This window comes from Octodon degus, unplaced genomic scaffold, assembly GCF_000260255.1.
Source record: "Octodon degus isolate 3935 unplaced genomic scaffold, OctDeg1.0 scaffold00141, whole genome shotgun sequence".
NCBI classification, from domain to species: Eukaryota; Metazoa; Chordata; class Mammalia; order Rodentia; family Octodontidae; genus Octodon; species Octodon degus.
This window is the reverse complement of record NW_004524717.1, coordinates 6,565,964-6,582,197: the sequence shown is the minus strand read 5'-3', so window position 1 is coordinate 6,582,197 and position 16,234 is coordinate 6,565,964. Positions and strand designations below refer to the sequence as shown.

Genomic DNA, 16,234 nt, shown 5'->3' with positions numbered 1-16,234 from the left:
GGCATGTGGTGCTGGGGGATTGAACCATAGTCCCTGTGCTTTTTTGCTAAGCTTGTTCTAAGTAGGTGCTTTAGACCACTGAGCCATCTCCCCAGCCCAAGAGCTGTTTTAAAAACCTGAAGTTTTAATTTTTACCCAATACTGTTTGACTAAAAGGTACAGGATGTCGTTACCAGGTAAGTTAAAACAAAAAAAAAAAATGGAATAAAAACAAAAAGTGTTACTTCTGTAATGAGCAAATTATCTGATAAAACGTTTTAGCTATTTCACATTTTAGTGCAAGAAAAAAAATGCTTCCAAGGCATTTTCACTACAAGTTTCAAATCATACTGTTAAAAACTTATCTCTAAGGAAGTAGCAGTATAAGTATAAAAATTACTTCAAATACTGTACATAGTCAAAATAAGACAGTTTTTGTAAAAATTAAGTTTTAAAAGCAAAATATCTTGATACCTACCAGTTGTCTTCAAGACCAAACTCAAAAATACAGAATAGATGTACTTGTTAACTAATACAGTTTTGCTTTGCAAGTGCCACAAATGATTATAAGAAATAAACAATAATGATGAAAGGTGTGATAAATATACTGTGTCTCTTTTAAGCCCAAGAAAATTTTCAGCTCAAAGAGGACAAGTTTGAGTAAGTCTTAATATCTTTTGTCCAGAACAGGACCCTGTTTTAAACTACTATTTGAATAGAGTTCTTAATGTAAATTCTTTTGTTTCCACAGGTTGTTTGTATTTCAGACTGTGTCTACACATGGCAAATGACTAAGTCAGTGATAAAGGATTTGTACTATAGATACAAATATTCCTCTCCCTGTAGCCAGAATGTTTTAGATGTTTTCAGATTTTGGTGTATTTGCATATACATAATGCGAATTCATTTGTCTCCTATATTCTGGAAGAAATTTTATACATTTTTAGCGCATCTATATTTTGACTGAGACCATCAGAGGTTAGCTGTGGAATTTTCTACTGGTGGCATCATCTGTGCATGTAACTTGGATTCTGGAGTATTCTCGGTTAGGCATCAGAGATTCTCAACCAATAAAATCAGTAATTTATAATAATTGCCAGTGGGTACCACCAGACATCTATGCCAAGATCTAAAAGTTACTATAGTACTAAGGTCAAATTCCATGCCAATTTTTCTGAAGGACAGTAATAATTTCCATGAAATCTAAAGAAACTTTTAGGGTCCTTCCAAAGCTGCATCATTTCCTAAATGACCTTTTTCTACTTGCTGAGCCTATACCTCCCTCCAGACTTTTTTTCAGTTGTTTAGCTTTTGCAGTGTTTTCTTGACATTTTTGTTTCCTCTTTTGCTCCTCCTCCAGGGCTTCTGTCATACTGGCCAATTTCCAGGACAAGATGGCACTTGCAAGGATAGTGGAGTAAGGGTCAAAGCACCTGTTTTAAGGAAAGCACTTTGCAGCCAGCTCCACAGCATATTCAGCCCAAGCCTCAACATCAAACATCTCTGTAGCAGTTAGGAAAGCTTAAGCTTGAGCAGTGATCCCATTGTCCCGGGAGCCAGTCAACTTCAAATGCCCCTGGTTGTTATCATCTTCTTTAGTTTTAATGCTCTCGAGAAATTTAAACTCACCACACTGAAAGCAGTGAAGTGATAAGGCTTTTAGAGACAAGTTGTTGGTCTTTTTGCTGTAGTGCTGGTAGTATGGATGCCAGAGTTGACCACTTGGGTCTCTTGTGAGTTATTGAGCAAATACTTATCCTTTTGTCTTGCCTTTTTCGTCTGTAAAATGTAGAGAATAAAAGTACCTAATGCAAAAGATCGTGAGAATGGAATCTAAACTCCACTTTGATGGACCTACTGGGAAGGAGCCATGGGACCGGCAGCCACCCGGCACAGCAGGCCAACTACACCTAAGTGGGCCCACCGGGAAAGAGCCATGGGACTGGCAGCCAGCAGAACGCAACAGGCCCACCTGGACTGGGCTCATCTGGAAGGAGCTGAACACAGCAACCCAAGCCAACCCAGGTTGAGTTCAAGTTCAAGTCCAGTAGATCTAGACCTGGTGAGCTGAGGTGTACTGCTGGACCCAGCTGAGGCCACACTGAAGCCCAGAACTGTAGGAGCATCCTCATGGCACAGAGCTGGCAGCAGGTAACCAGGGTGAGCTAGTCCGCCTGGAACACTCCAGGAGCATGAAGGGGCAGCAACCAGACAGAACTCAGGGGAACTAATTTAAATACAAATGCCCACTTTCAGATCTGCTTTGTTATATAGCTATAATGTTTGCTACTGCGGTGTAAAGTGCAAACCCATTAGTTACAAAAGTTTGTCAATTTCTCAATTTCACTAGCTATTATTGGTACTGCTAATCATACTACTGTAAATAGGAAACCTTATCTGCCTTAACCACATGTTTTTCCCTTGGGTATTAATATCAGGTGTTTGGGTAATAACCTCATTAAAGCCCTACTCTGAAGGACAGAGGACAGTGCCAAACGGAAACCAGTACCTCACTCTCAATCAATAGAGAAGGCAAAATCTTGGGACATACACAAAAAGAATTGAATCTAAATAAAGCACTTTGCACCTGGCATAGCAGAACTATTTGGTAAATGGTCTTTGTGACAAATTCATAGAGGGTCAAAAAAAGACATGCTCTCTGTTGGCATAAAAATCTCATCTTGCAACCATTGTGATGTCTTTCCTGCCTGTAGCCTAATAATTACAAGTATTCTTATTTTTATTTTTCCTCCACCACCCCATGGGAAAAGTAGTGTGTCTGCATATCTAGGTACAGCCCTCGGATTCTGCATGCGTGAAGTTTACAGGCCATTGTGTTGACTGGCCTGTTTTTTGTTTTGTTTTGTTTTGTTTTAGGTGCTAGAAAGGTTCATAATCATGGAATACAGCCTTTGGCTCAGAATCTGCATATTGTACCATCCCTTTAAAAACAAAGAAGAGCCTTCACAAAATGTACCTGATGCAAAGCAGGCTGGGATACAAAGTCCTCTGCCCAGTGGTTGTGGAATCTGTCCAGGCTCTAGGGAAATCTGGAGATAGAAACAACAGAATATATAGACACCTAAGTGCAGCAACATGCCTGCACTGATTATATCTCTGGGTGAGTACACATAGGCACATCTCCCTCAGGGCATCTGGATACTGAGTCCTGCTCAGTGCTAAAATGTTGTGATCCAACCTTTATTTCTTTTTACCTATGGATAACTTGGTGAGTGGCAGCTTCCCAAGTTATTACTCTTTTAACCAGTTTCTTTTCTCAGATGCTGCCAACCTCCTTTAACAATTGCTGAAAATGTCTTTACTCCCATTTACTGTGTGTTCAGATCATCCACCATAAAAGAAGAGTACATTTTGGATTCAAATAAACATGCATTTAAGCAGATACACCACAGAATGATGTTCTCAGTTTAGAGCTTTGTGTCTGCATACAGGGATACCGTGGTATAGTCCAGCAGGTCGGCGCATGTGGGCTCTTCCCTCAGCCACATATAGCAGTAGCTGCACGATTAGATGGCAGTATAAAGTACAATAGACAATAGGAACAGTTACAACCAAAGAAAATTACTGAAATGGTAGACTGTATCATGTGTTTATAAGAGCAAGGAAACCTATAAAAAGAAATCATTTTTTTGTTTAAGATTCTCTAATAATGGCTAAACCATTGGAGTTTTTACTTATATAAAGAAAATTTTTAAAAAATGAAAACATATTAAATCTATTTTTAATCCTTGTGTAATACTCCAGTTAAATGTTCAGTAATCAATGAAGTTAACCTATGTGTGGCAAAACAGTATGCAGCTGTTAAAAATCACATTAGATAAATAATCTCCTTTGTAGCACCCTGGCATATTTTTTATTCATGCAGAACTGTTAAAACTTTGGCACCTGTTAAAGATGGATTAAATATATAATGAGGTGGAGTGTAGAGGGGGTTATTTTTAGATCTAAATGGTCCCTACATGGCTCCTGTGTTCAGAGGTGGAGCTGTTGGAAGGTGAGTGGATTGTGGAGGCTCATTTGCCTTTAGGAGATAGATAGATAGATAGATAGATAGATAGATAGATAGATAGATAGATAGATATCCCGTGATGGGGCTCCCTGCAGGCTTGAACTGGGGACGTGTGCTTCTGTCCCTTCTGCCTTCTCTGACTGCTGCAGCGGGCGTGAGCAGCTCTCCTCCCCAGGAGGCCTGTTCACTGCCTGTTCTGCATTTGAGGTCGCCAGCTATGAACTGAAATTTCTAAAACTGTAAGCCAAAATGAACCCCTTTTTTCAGGTGTCAGGTGTTTTTGTCCCAGAGATGAGGGAAGTGATTAAGATATTATCTTTTCCCATCTAATAAAAGAACCAATTTGTTAGTGTTGTTTTATTTTAATAATTGCTCTTTTTATGCATCACTTGCAAATTGCTTATTCATATCTTTTGCCCATTTGGACCTACCTTTGTTTCATTCTTTTGTAAGAACTCTTCAGATTATCAGCCTTTTATTACCTACCTGTAGCTGTTCTCTCAGTTTATTTGACTTTTTAGTCTTTTTATATAAAAAGACTTGACACTGCACAAGTTGCTGCCTGCTAAGAGGTCTTCCGGTACGTGCTCTGCCAGAAGTAAGCTTGAGCGTTTTATATCGGCTATTCCTCGAGGAGCAGCAGCAGGCAGTGAGCCCAGCTGGATCTCCTGGACTGTCATTTGGATGTGAGTGAGCAAGGTGGACTGCACATCTGGCAGGTATGGCTGAGGGGTTGTTCATACCAGATGGGCTCCTCCCCATGGATGCTTCCTGAAATGACAGGAGAATGACCACTGTCTTTCTTATATGCTCCATAGCTGGGCTCAGTGGCACCTAACTGGCCAGATGGCAAAGAAGTTGGATTTCCGACCTCTCCACATAGGAGGAAGATAACTAGGGACTAAAGTACTAAACTGTGCACCCAACTAATGTGCAGGGCTTTCCATTCCAAGTTACTGAGTTATCTATGTTAACACATCGTTTAGTTGTTCTAGCTAATTGTAATATTGTTCATTGATACTGGGAATTGAACCCAGGACCTTCACAGTGAACTTTCTATCTGTTTTTATGTTTTATTTTAAAAGAGGATCTCACCAAATGGCTAAGTTGGATTCAAATTCATGATCCTTCTGCTTTAGCCTCCCAGAGTGCCTAGATTACAGGAGTAGGCCCCCATTCTTGGCCAGGTGATACTGCATTTTAAAAACTGGCAGTAAAAGTGTTTCCCCATGTACCTTTTTTTTTTTTATGTTTTCTGAGCCATTGTCTCACACATATTTTTCTGAGACCTATATTTTTTGGAGATACTGTTTTTAGAAAATGGGTATTTACTGAATTACTCTCCTAACTTCCTGGGCTTGTCCTTACCCAGGCAAGTGTTCTTTATGCTATCTATAGTATGAAGTCTAGTGAATACAAAAGTCAGTGTGTGTACTTGTTACTTTCTTGTACTTTTATCCTAAAGCTTCTTTAAAAATTCTGATCTGTAGGGAAACAGCCACACACTCACTTCCTGCCTTGTCACTGTTCCTCTCCTGCAAGCTCAGCCATTTTCTTCCCCTTCAGTATCCTCCCCCTCACTTGCCACACTCTCCCAAGTTTCCTTCTTACTGGCTGACTCTTCTCAGACCTCCTACCTAGCTGCTTCCTCTTTTTCAATGCCTGGTATCTAAATACCAAAGCTTCTTGGGCATCTCATTGGCACGCACTTGTCATTTTACACTTGGTGTTTGGATGATACCCCCAAAGTCATCAGTCTTCCATTTTAAGCTTTGTGTCAGATACACCCTAGTTACACACCCAGGCCCCCTTCTCCTTTGTCCTAAAGGCCCATCTGTCTGCTTTCATGCTTGACATCTCCCTTAGTATCCTCAGTTATCCCTACTTCATTTGCCCAAAACTAAACTCTAGTCTTTGCATGTTCTCTCTGCACTCCTGTTTGTGGCATATGGCTCTGTCATCCAACCAGTCACTACACCAGAAACCCAGAAGTTTTCCACAGTCCCCACACAGAGTCATTCACAGACCATGCAAGAAGCATTTTACAGTTAATTCATAACTAACTGTTCTGTAGCAAAGACAGTTGTGACATGCTGGTTGTGGCATCTCATCCCTAGGTTTTAAGAATTTGGTGAGATAAGGTTCAACCTTGGCCAGCCAGCTGCTGCTGTGTTGGCTGACAAGAGAGGTTTGACTAGTAGTGAACCTCAGGAACTACTAACAGAAGTTTCAGCCCTTTTTCTTGAAGGAAGGTCAACAATAAAAGTCTTGGCAAATGAAAGAAGGGAAAAAGATATATATATTTATGTATATATGCAGAATGGTTTAGATAATTGTACTACAAACTTCTGCTGGTCTTCTGAAAGGAGCAGTTAATGTTTAATTTTTTTTTCCTTTTATTTCTTTTTTTAAATTTCTTACAAGTTTTTGGTTATTGTTTTTTTTTTTTTTCTTTAATCTAATCTTTCACATTTTTATCTGGTAACCTGAACGACTAGCTTGAAGATAATGTCAGACAATATAGCAACCATTGTTGAATTCCTATTACTTTGTTTAGTGAAATTTTGTATGGTCTCTAATGCTGTTTTTTCATCACTGTTTTGTATTCTTTTAAAAATTTAAGAAGGTAAAAAAGTCTTGTCCCTCTTTCCTCAGGATTTATTGGCCTTACTCACATCTTTTGACCAACTAATGCTAATTGATACTGAGAAGTCAGAAGCTAAGTTATCGCTTCTTTTGGAGAAACTTGAGCTTTCCAGTCTAGATGCCCATGTGAGTTTTCCTTTATCTTAGTAATTTGAAAAATTGGATCAGAATGATTTAATCTAGATGCTTTATATCCTTTAAATGTGAAGAATCTTCATTTTTATTTTACTCCAGTTCAGCCACCCATTGCAGTCTTTTCTTTTTTTTTTTTTTTTTTTTTTGGTACCAGGCATCAAACTTGGGACCTTGTTTTTGCCAAGCAGGCGCTTATGCCTCTCAGCTGTATTCCTGGCCTGAAGTCTTTTCTTTGGCAAGTTACTAGAGCTGTCTGTTCCTCTATTTTCTTATGAGTTAGGGATGATGGTAGTCCCTAACCTTATTCCATTATCCTGAGCATTAAATGAGACAGTGCATGTGAAGTGCTGTATTCGTAGTCTGTCTACCGCTTGTAATGCAGTAGAAGTTTTCATTTAGTACTTTTGACCATTTCTTGTATCATTTGTTCTCTTCTTTTGGAACACCAGTTAGCTTTTGTTTGATGTCATTCACCTCCTTCATCTTCATGTTTATTTCCTTTCTGGCTATTTGTATAAATAAGTTTTCCGTTATGTTTATTCTTTTTTCATATTTCGAATGTGTTCCCAGAGTGATACCATACTAATGCAGTTCAGTTTCTTCCTTAAGCTCAAAGTAAATTTCTTAACATCATCTACCTTTTTTTCATGAAGTGGTTTTTACAGTACAGCCATCACCACTGATTCCTGAACACTTTTGTCACCCATAAAGAAAGACAATGATAATTATCAGTCACTTCCTATTTATCCTTCCTAAGCCCCTGGCAACCCCTGATCTATTTTCTCTGTCTACCACTTGGTCTGTTCTTTGTTTTATTTATTTATTTATTTATCTATTTATTTATTTATTGGTCTTAGTCTGTTCTGATTGGAATCATACATTACATATCTGACTTCTTTTATTTAGTATAGTTTTCAAGTTTCACCCATTATAGTATAAATCAGAATTGCAGTATTTCTTACAGCGCCATAACATTCCAGTGTATATCCATTCAGCAGACAGTAGACATGTGAGGATTTTTTCCCTACTGTTCATCTGTTTTTGCTAATGTGATCTCCCTTGCTGGAGTGAACATCACCAGTCTCCATGTAATAGGCTACAGAATCCCCCAGTTGAAGGAGGAGGCATTTAGGGGAATTCGTGTTTTATGGAGGGTAATAGGTGTCAGCTAGTGCCATCTCACATTTTGGGAAATCCCAATTTCGAATGATCTATTATTCCTCTAACTACACGTAAATTATCAGACTTCCTTGTGTGGCTGGAGGTCCCAATCGTGCCATTTCCTCACTTCTCTCTTACTTCTTCCTTGGCTTGGTCAGTACTTTTTCCTGATGCTCCCCCTTGATTTGTCTCTTCACATGTAATTCGAGAGTCACAGCATCAGTTTCTGCCTGTCAATCCTTTCAGCAGTTCCAGGTGATGTGGATGGAATTATCTGGAATACTAAAGAAAAATGTTCCCTTTTTGTTTTTTCATGTCTCCTGTAGCTTTAAAAAATGGTATTTGTTTGTTTTAATTTTTTTCGCCATACATTGCACTGTAAATACCGAATTGAATAGACTCTGACAAGACTACACACTGCCATAGTGAAAGTATAAAGCTAAAGACCTTCTAGGCACCATAAGAAATATTAAGCAGCACCTTGATAGGAAGGTAGGACAGGAAGGACTCTTGGAGCGAAAGGTATATAGCTACACTTAAATAGTGATGGAGCTGCTTGATTCGGTGTACAATGATGGATGAATGTACTGCTTTGTGTCTGGTCTTGTCTAATTTATGTGCTGTTTGGGGCATTTCTCAGCTAGATTATGAGTTTGTTGAAGTGAAGCAGATACCCTGTTTACCTTAAATCCCTCATATACTTCTGTATCTATTCAGTGACTGTTTACCTGCAGGCTTAGATCCTCTCTCCTCTGGTTTCTGTGGGCTCCAGAGATTTAGTTTCCTTTTATACCGAGAGCATAATGAAACCTGTCCTTTACCCTCCACAACGTATTCATGAGAACCAAGTGAAACCCTGGGTCTGGGAACCTTTTTGAAGCTGGAAAGAGTGCTATAAATATGTGCCCTTAGAAATTCACAGATAATAATCAGAAATGCCAGAGTGCTGCTGGGGAGTGAGCTTTCAGAGGTGAGCGAACTCGGTGCCCTTTCCCTTGGCCAACAGAGAAAGCCCTGAATATCTTTGCTCTCAGGAAGCTACTCTTGTTTCTCACCTGGTCTCTTGTTTTCTCAGGGTCCCTAACCATGTGTATCATAATGAAAGCCAGTCTGCTTTTTAAATACCTTTGTGCAAATTCTAGCTGTCACCAGGTTTCTTTAAATCTGAATTTGCACATAAAGACCCGCTTGCCCTTTGCTGTGTTTCCTTAGACCAGCTCCACCAGTGGGGGTTGCCCTGAAACAGTGAGTACAGATCCCTGGAGCCTGAGTTTTCCGTGTGGGTCCTCTGTGTGTGTGTGAGAAGAATGCAGAGGGAGAAATGTGGAAGAGAGAAGCCTTCAGCGAGTACATTGGAATATAGATGTATCTCTTGGCTTCAGGACATTTTAGATCACTTGAAAAGAGAAAACTCATTCTCAAGAATTAACTGAGAAACAACCAGTAAAAATCAAGCCCAGTTCAGAAGTGCTCAGTGGGATGTGAAACAAATCCAGAACGTCCCCCAGGAGTGGGTTGGTCCCCACAACGTCCTGAAGGCAAGAGGAAGAACAAGGTACTCCTTTTTGGAGACAAAATCCTTTACTTCAAGTTTGATCAAATTCAGATAGGAATACTGTATTTGTGCTTCTTAGATTCTAAGTTGGGATTGATCCTAGTAACCAACTCATCAAAGCCTGACCTAATCTAACTTTTTCTGCCTAAGGCATCTCTTCATGTAGCAGGAGTTGAAAAAGCCCTAAAGAAACCAGTCATAACCATTACCCTAATTAAGAAAAAAGAAAAAGAAACAGGCTAGGAGCTCAGTAGGACAGGTTTACTTCAGAACAAAGCTGAGAGAAGCTGCTCTGGCACTGGAGACCAGAACAGTAACTGATGCAGGTATGAGGTCTTTTTTTTCTTTTTTGGGAGGGTGGTCAGTGAATGGGTGTTGTGGCTAGCCACTGAGGATGTTTGCTGAAGGAACAGACTTCGGAAAGCACAAGAAGTACCGGCTCCAGCCAGCAGCAGAACTGATTACGAGTCACTAGGTGCAGCTGTGCTGGGAGGGGGTTAGCGAGGCCTCTGATCAGTGGTTTTCTGCATCCTTCAATCCCCACACCTAACTGTCCTTATAATTCCTTCCTCTCTTAATGGCTTTTAAAGTAGAAGAGCCACTTCTGATTATAAGCAACATTTTAAATATTTGTCAGTAATAATTGCCATTAATCATAAAAAGAATACATTTGTTAATCCCTCAATCACTAATTTTGATGTGGTTTGTTAGGCTAGCCTGGATCCCAAAGGATCCTCCAGCCTAGGCCTCTTGAGTGCTGGGGCTACAGACAGGTGCTGTGGTGCCCACCTTCTCTGCTCTATTGTTAAGTATGAGCTTCATTCTTCTGTACTTTTATTTTGGGACAAAAAATTGTTGCACACTTGGCCACCCTCAGCCAACGTTGGTCTCCTTGAGAACAATGAGAGAGTGTAATTTATAGGCAGGGAGTCCAACAGCCCCACAAACACTCATTAGGTAGTGTCTGGAAACTATTCAAAGCAAGTTTAAAAAAAGAAAAGCCGCAGGCTGATGCAAATTAATGGTCCGCCACTGTGCCCAATTACCTCACTATGTATGATGTGTGCGGATCACATATGCATGTGTCACATTTATTATTCCTAGGAACTGTTAAAGGACTGACCTTTGTACATGATTGCCCCTGCTAAATAAATCCAACTGCTTGAGGACACAGCTGTTGGCAGATCACACTCGCCTCTTGTCTTGCATTATGACATGCCTTCTTGGGGAGAGAGAGCAACTGGAATTTCAACAGAGGATTCATCACATTGCATACAGTGGGTCAGAGCTACTCAGCTGCAACCCAGAGTGAGGAGAATGTTTCAAGAAAAAATATTTTTGGCTTTACATTTTTCTGGGCTTTCTTACTATCTGGTAGTGGGCTCCAGGGAAAAGTTCAGGGATGGTTGACCTGAGGGGGCAAAGACCCCAGCCTCTCCTGCCCTCGCACCAGCCACCTGTTCTTTCCCACTCACCCACTGAAGTCTTCAGCCTGTTGGCAGCACCAGCGCCCCTCTTTCCTTTACGTCTCTGTAAGTGGTTAGCACTGATTTTTCCTTGGCTTTCACTGGAAATCTTTTTTTTTTTGGGTTGTACCAGGGATCGAGCTCAGGACGTTGTGCTTTGTGCTTGCCAGGCAAGCACTTATGCCACTGTCCTATCACCCTGGCCCCATTCACTGGAAATCTTATTGCAGCTGTCCCTGTCTTCCTGCCTTTTGTACCCTCAGTTCCACACTAGCACAGCAGTATCTGAAGAGGAACGCGGAGGCCCAGTGAACAGCCACAGGGAAGGAAGACAGAAGTAGCCACAGAGGAAACTCAGATTGTAGAGCAGCGCTAGGCAGAAATCTACCCTGTGGGCAGCAGAACCAAATGAAAAGGTAAAGAGTTACAAAATGTTAGAGATTTTACCTTCTAAATTGAGAAAAATAATATTGAGAGAGAGGCTTAGGGGACAATTGTCTCAGTTACTTTTCTCTCATTGCTGAAACAAAATACTTGACACCCAAAATTAAGGAAGGAAAAGTTTTATTTAGCTTTCAGTCCACACTTGGCTGGCTCCAAGGCAGAGTGGCATGTGGCAGAGGGCAGGAATTCATGGTGGTAGGAAACAGCCAAGAGCAAGAGCAAAAAGGGAGGAGCAGCAGCAACAGTGGCCTCAGAGAGCAAGGCTGTCTCCCTTAATACTGCATTCAGGCTGTCTGCCGCAGGCCAGGTGTAGCACTTACACCCATAATCCCAGCAGCACTCACACCCACAATCCCAACACTAGATCATGAACTAATCACAAATTCTGCAAGTCTGCCCCATTAACTACATGAGGCTTTGGAGGGACAACTAGACACCATAACAGACATTGAGGTAAAATCTGAGTTGAATTTATTGATTGGAAAAAAAAAAAAATCCCTATAAAAGAGCTGAGAAAGTATAAGAAATGTGGTTGTTAATGAAGGACAAGTTTATGGGGTATTGAGTAGAAAGTAGAAAAGTAGGTATTCCAAGAACAGTACAAGTTTTCTCACTTGAAAGGTAAAGAAATAGAATATGAATGTAAGTTTGAGGAAGCACATTTAGGCCAGCAAAGGTGCCGTTCGTGGCATTGAGCAAACCTGAGGACTTGCATTAAAATAGGTTATGTGACATAGTCTGTGTCACATAAAAATCACCCTAAGTAGTGCTGAGTGCATTCACATCTGTGCACCGCCAGGTCCCAGAATTCTTCACGCCTTCCCAACTATCACTGCCTGGTGAGCACATTTCCATTTTCACCTGGCAGCCGTCATTCTCCTTTATCTCTATACCTGCTCTAGGTACCTTATTTAAATGAGACCATTCAGTATTTGCCTTTCGGTGTTTGACCTGTTTCATAGGGGCTAGTAATGTCCTCAGGATTCATCCATGTTGTTGCAGATAGCAACATTTTCTTTTTAAAGCTAAATATTACTATTGTCATTTTTAGCTACTATCTTTGTTGGCTACTTTTCCTTTGCTTGTTCTTGTATGTTTGACTGTTCCAGAGCTCTAGTTTTCATCCTAGTCTATGATTTCAGCAGCCTTCTGTATGTTGAAGACACCACCGGCTGTCCTGAAGCACTTATCTCAAATGCAGCATATGTAAGAAACAAATTCCTCTCTCCCTACCCAAACCCTGTTTCTTGTGTGTTCCTATTTCAGTGAATGGCACAGCCATCTACTCCATTACAGTTGCTTTCTTGCCTTCCTAGCATCACTTTCACCATAGATTTGTAATCTTATTTCTCCCCAGGGAGCTTTTATATCAGCTTAAGTGCTTCAAATGACCTTCCACTTGAAATCATGGTACAAGTGATCTTAAGATCTCAGTCAATTAGAAAATTCTAGTGGGCATTATACATATTAATTCACTTGATTCCTCCAGCGTCCTTATTTAGGTGCTACAGTTACTCCCAGTTGGCAGATGAGGAAATGAGTCACAGTTTATGTAACTTGTTCATAGCAAGTAAGTGATGGAGCTGTAACACACACTCAGGCTCCATCTGTATGACCACCTCATTAGAGAGCACCCTGCTTCTCATAGTTCCATAAATAACAGAGTTGGAAACTGTTAGAAGGGCCTTGAAAGGTCCTCATTTATCCACGGGTCAGAGATCTTCCTTGAGAAAGCTGTACCACGTAGTAATGATGAAAGAGGGAGCATTCAGTTTTCAAATACAGGAAAAAGGGGCAGCAGCAAGGGTTATAGCAGGGGGTGGTGAATTCTCTGGGGGTCATTGAGTTTGAGATGTTTCTGAATCATGTCCATTAAGCGATTGGATTTGTTAGTCTGAATCATCGGCCTGTTAAGAGGGCTACTTTTGCTTGTTAGGGGTTTTAATGGTTATAGGTGGGAAATTTTGGAGGTGGCAGGAGTAGGGCATGATACTAAGATTAAGAGCGTGATGCTAGGACTAAGAATGCCTCACCCTGGGTATGAGTAGGTTTGAAGACAGAATGAAATAGGGACAGAAGGAAGACAGGCTCTCTGCTTGCTGACTTCTGCCTGCTCTGCCATGACATGCCGTGTCGTGCCATGGACTGTTTCTGTTCTGCATGCCCCTCTGCCAAGCCACCCTGCCTTAGAGCTAGCTGACTATAGACTAAAATCTCTACAGACCGAGCCAAGTAAACTTTCCTCCTTTCACTTTAGGTGTTTGGTGGTGTTTCAACAATGAGAAGAGTAAGTCACTTGTATAGAATCAGGGAAGCTAGGTGTAGGTTCTAGAAGAGTGTCATGGCCTGCGAAGAGATTCTGTGTCCTCCCTGTTGGGTGCCTCCACTAGAAGAAAAGATTTACTGGAACTGGGTCCTGCAGGAAAGACAGGTTGAGATTCTGTGTGGCAGAATAGGGTTAATAACATTGTCCCGTGGCCTTTAAGCAAGAGATGGTAACGGGACAGCCTGCGTCTCATTTGGCATGCGGTGGTTCCAGGGGGAACGAGGGTCAAATGGAAGCAGGAGGGCAGAGTTTGTGCTGCCTCACCAACCTAGTGCCCTGATTCAGAAGGTGCCACACAGTGGAAAGAACAGACTGTAGCTGTGTTGCCAGCAATAAAAATGGGAGCAGAAGGAGCCTGAGCTGCAACCCATCCTCCCAGGAGCAGTGCCCACATCCTGATCTTCCTGGGCCCATCACTGCGATTTGAGACCTTCCACATAAAAGGTCAGAGTGTACCACCAGTAGGGTTGCCAGATATTTGCATTCAGATAAAAAACCAAATACTTGTTCCTGCATGAGGTATGTTTATACTAAAAATACTCTTATCATTGTTTATCTAAAACTCAAATTACCAGGGCATGCTGATTTTTGTTTTTTGCTTTGCTAAATCGCACATCTAAATTTTTTTTGTTATTAGGATAATACATGAAGTTGAACCTCAACATTAAGATGACATTAAAGTAGTGGGATCTTAGCGAGGTGGCATCTTCCAAAAAGGGTGTTGAGTCCCTCAGGCTCAAGTGTTTAGTCAGTAATTCCCAGTGGCAGGCCTTTTCCTTAGGAGCTATGGAACATAAATTGAAAAGAAAGACTTGATATAGTGTGATTTGTAAGTGATAGTAAGAAATACTGAGAAGTTTCCTTCTGTAGGTTACAGTTCATAAGTTGTGAATCCAAGACAATGCTAGCACCTTGGGGAAAGGGGTAAGAACTAGGGAGGAGAGGGGATGGGGCAGAGTAGAGATCACAGTGTATGGCCCACGAATTGCCTCATAAAGCTGGTGTATGGGAGTGATTCTTTGTTACACTGGCTAACAATTATTTCTTAACTGCAATTAAAGTCCAAAATATTTGAAGCTACCAAATGACACTTGAACTTGAGAGCATTATTTATAGAAACTGTTAGGTCCACAGCTAGTCAATTAGTTTCACACTGAAAAGTGAAGGCAGTCTTTGCCTTGGAAAAATCACCCATTAGAAGAACTTTCCCTTTTGGTGGAGTCTGCATTCCCTGCGTATAGATAATAATGCTTCTTTTAAACCACAGTTCCCAGTTGCTTCATTTACTGTAATTCATTTCTAAAAGTATACACTGGGATCTAATACTGTTCCATTCCACCTTGTATGTGATAATGTGGGATAGGAGGTATTGTCTCAATAACCATGGTGACTTTTGTTTATTTCCTTCTTTAAAGGGAGGGATCATTAATTTCGAAATTGATTGGCATGTTTCCTTAGAGCTGCTCCAGATAGTTATCTCTACAATGCTTTTTCTTTTCAGTGACTCTGAACTTTAAAAAATTTATGTAACAATCTCTTGATTCAGAAATTAGAAATAAAATTTTAACCAAATGCTACTGAAACATTGTGTCTGTAGTGTTTTGGTCTTTATTGTTCCAGTGATTTAATTTGTTTCTTGCACTTTTATTGTATAGAAAACAGCATATGAATCTTAAGTTCAATATTTATTCTGTATCAATTACTCTAATTTCTAGTGCTCAAGATACTGAATTTATGTGTGGATGAAATGGATTTGCCATGCTTTCCTTGTGGATAATACTAGTTGGCCATAAAATACAGTGCAAGTATGGTTTTAGAAGCAGATATACTAGGATCTGAAACCACTCTGATACACAATAATGTTCTCTGACATGGTGAAAAAATGAGCCATGCATGGTGGTGCATGCCTATAAATCCCAGCACTAGGGAGGCTGAGGCAGAAGGATCATTGTGATTTCAAGACCAGCCTGGGCTACAAAGTGAGTTCAAGACCAGCCTGATCTGCATAGCAAGACCTTGTCTCAAAAAGACAGAGAAAGAATTAAGTTTAACTTACAGAACTGTTAAGAGGTTTATATATAAGGTAATAAAGCTAAAACCTAGTGTGTGATACACAAATTGTTGCTGTTTATCAGATTCTCTTTCAGTTTCCTCATAAATAGCCCACCACATTTTCAACTTCCTTTGTAGTTAGTTTGGGTCCCAATGACTGGGCTCTGGCCAGTGAGCTGTCACAGGAGATACATTGTAGGTGGTATGTCTACAAGACAAGGAAGGGTTGTTCAGTCCATAAAGGATTCCCTCCCCGCATATTGAGGATTGAACTTCACACTGAGCTGTATGCCATGCCTTTCCTATATCTTTTTTTTTTTTTATTGACATCAGTTATTTTTATTTTAAAGAAAAAAAAAAAAACAGTGGTACAAAATCTCAAAACAAGATTTTAGGAGAGTAACAATGGTTAGTACATTGTGTATTGTTATTGCCAAAGC

The 16,234-nt window shown here is 40.5% G+C and overlaps 1 long non-coding RNA gene across 1 annotated transcript in view; it reads left to right on the top strand.

Moving 5' to 3' along the window:
* LOC111812760 overlaps positions 1 to 15,292 on the top strand; it is a 17,746-nt gene extending 2,454 nt beyond the window's left edge. The window contains exons 2-7 of the long non-coding RNA XR_002818171.1: positions 1,340 to 1,396; positions 1,772 to 2,130; positions 4,606 to 4,728; positions 6,665 to 6,781; positions 11,236 to 11,388; positions 14,028 to 15,292. This is a non-coding gene — a long non-coding RNA (uncharacterized LOC111812760). The remainder of the gene's footprint in view (positions 1 to 1,339; positions 1,397 to 1,771; positions 2,131 to 4,605; positions 4,729 to 6,664; positions 6,782 to 11,235; positions 11,389 to 14,027) is intronic.
* The last annotated feature ends 942 nt before the right edge of the window (positions 15,293 to 16,234 follow it).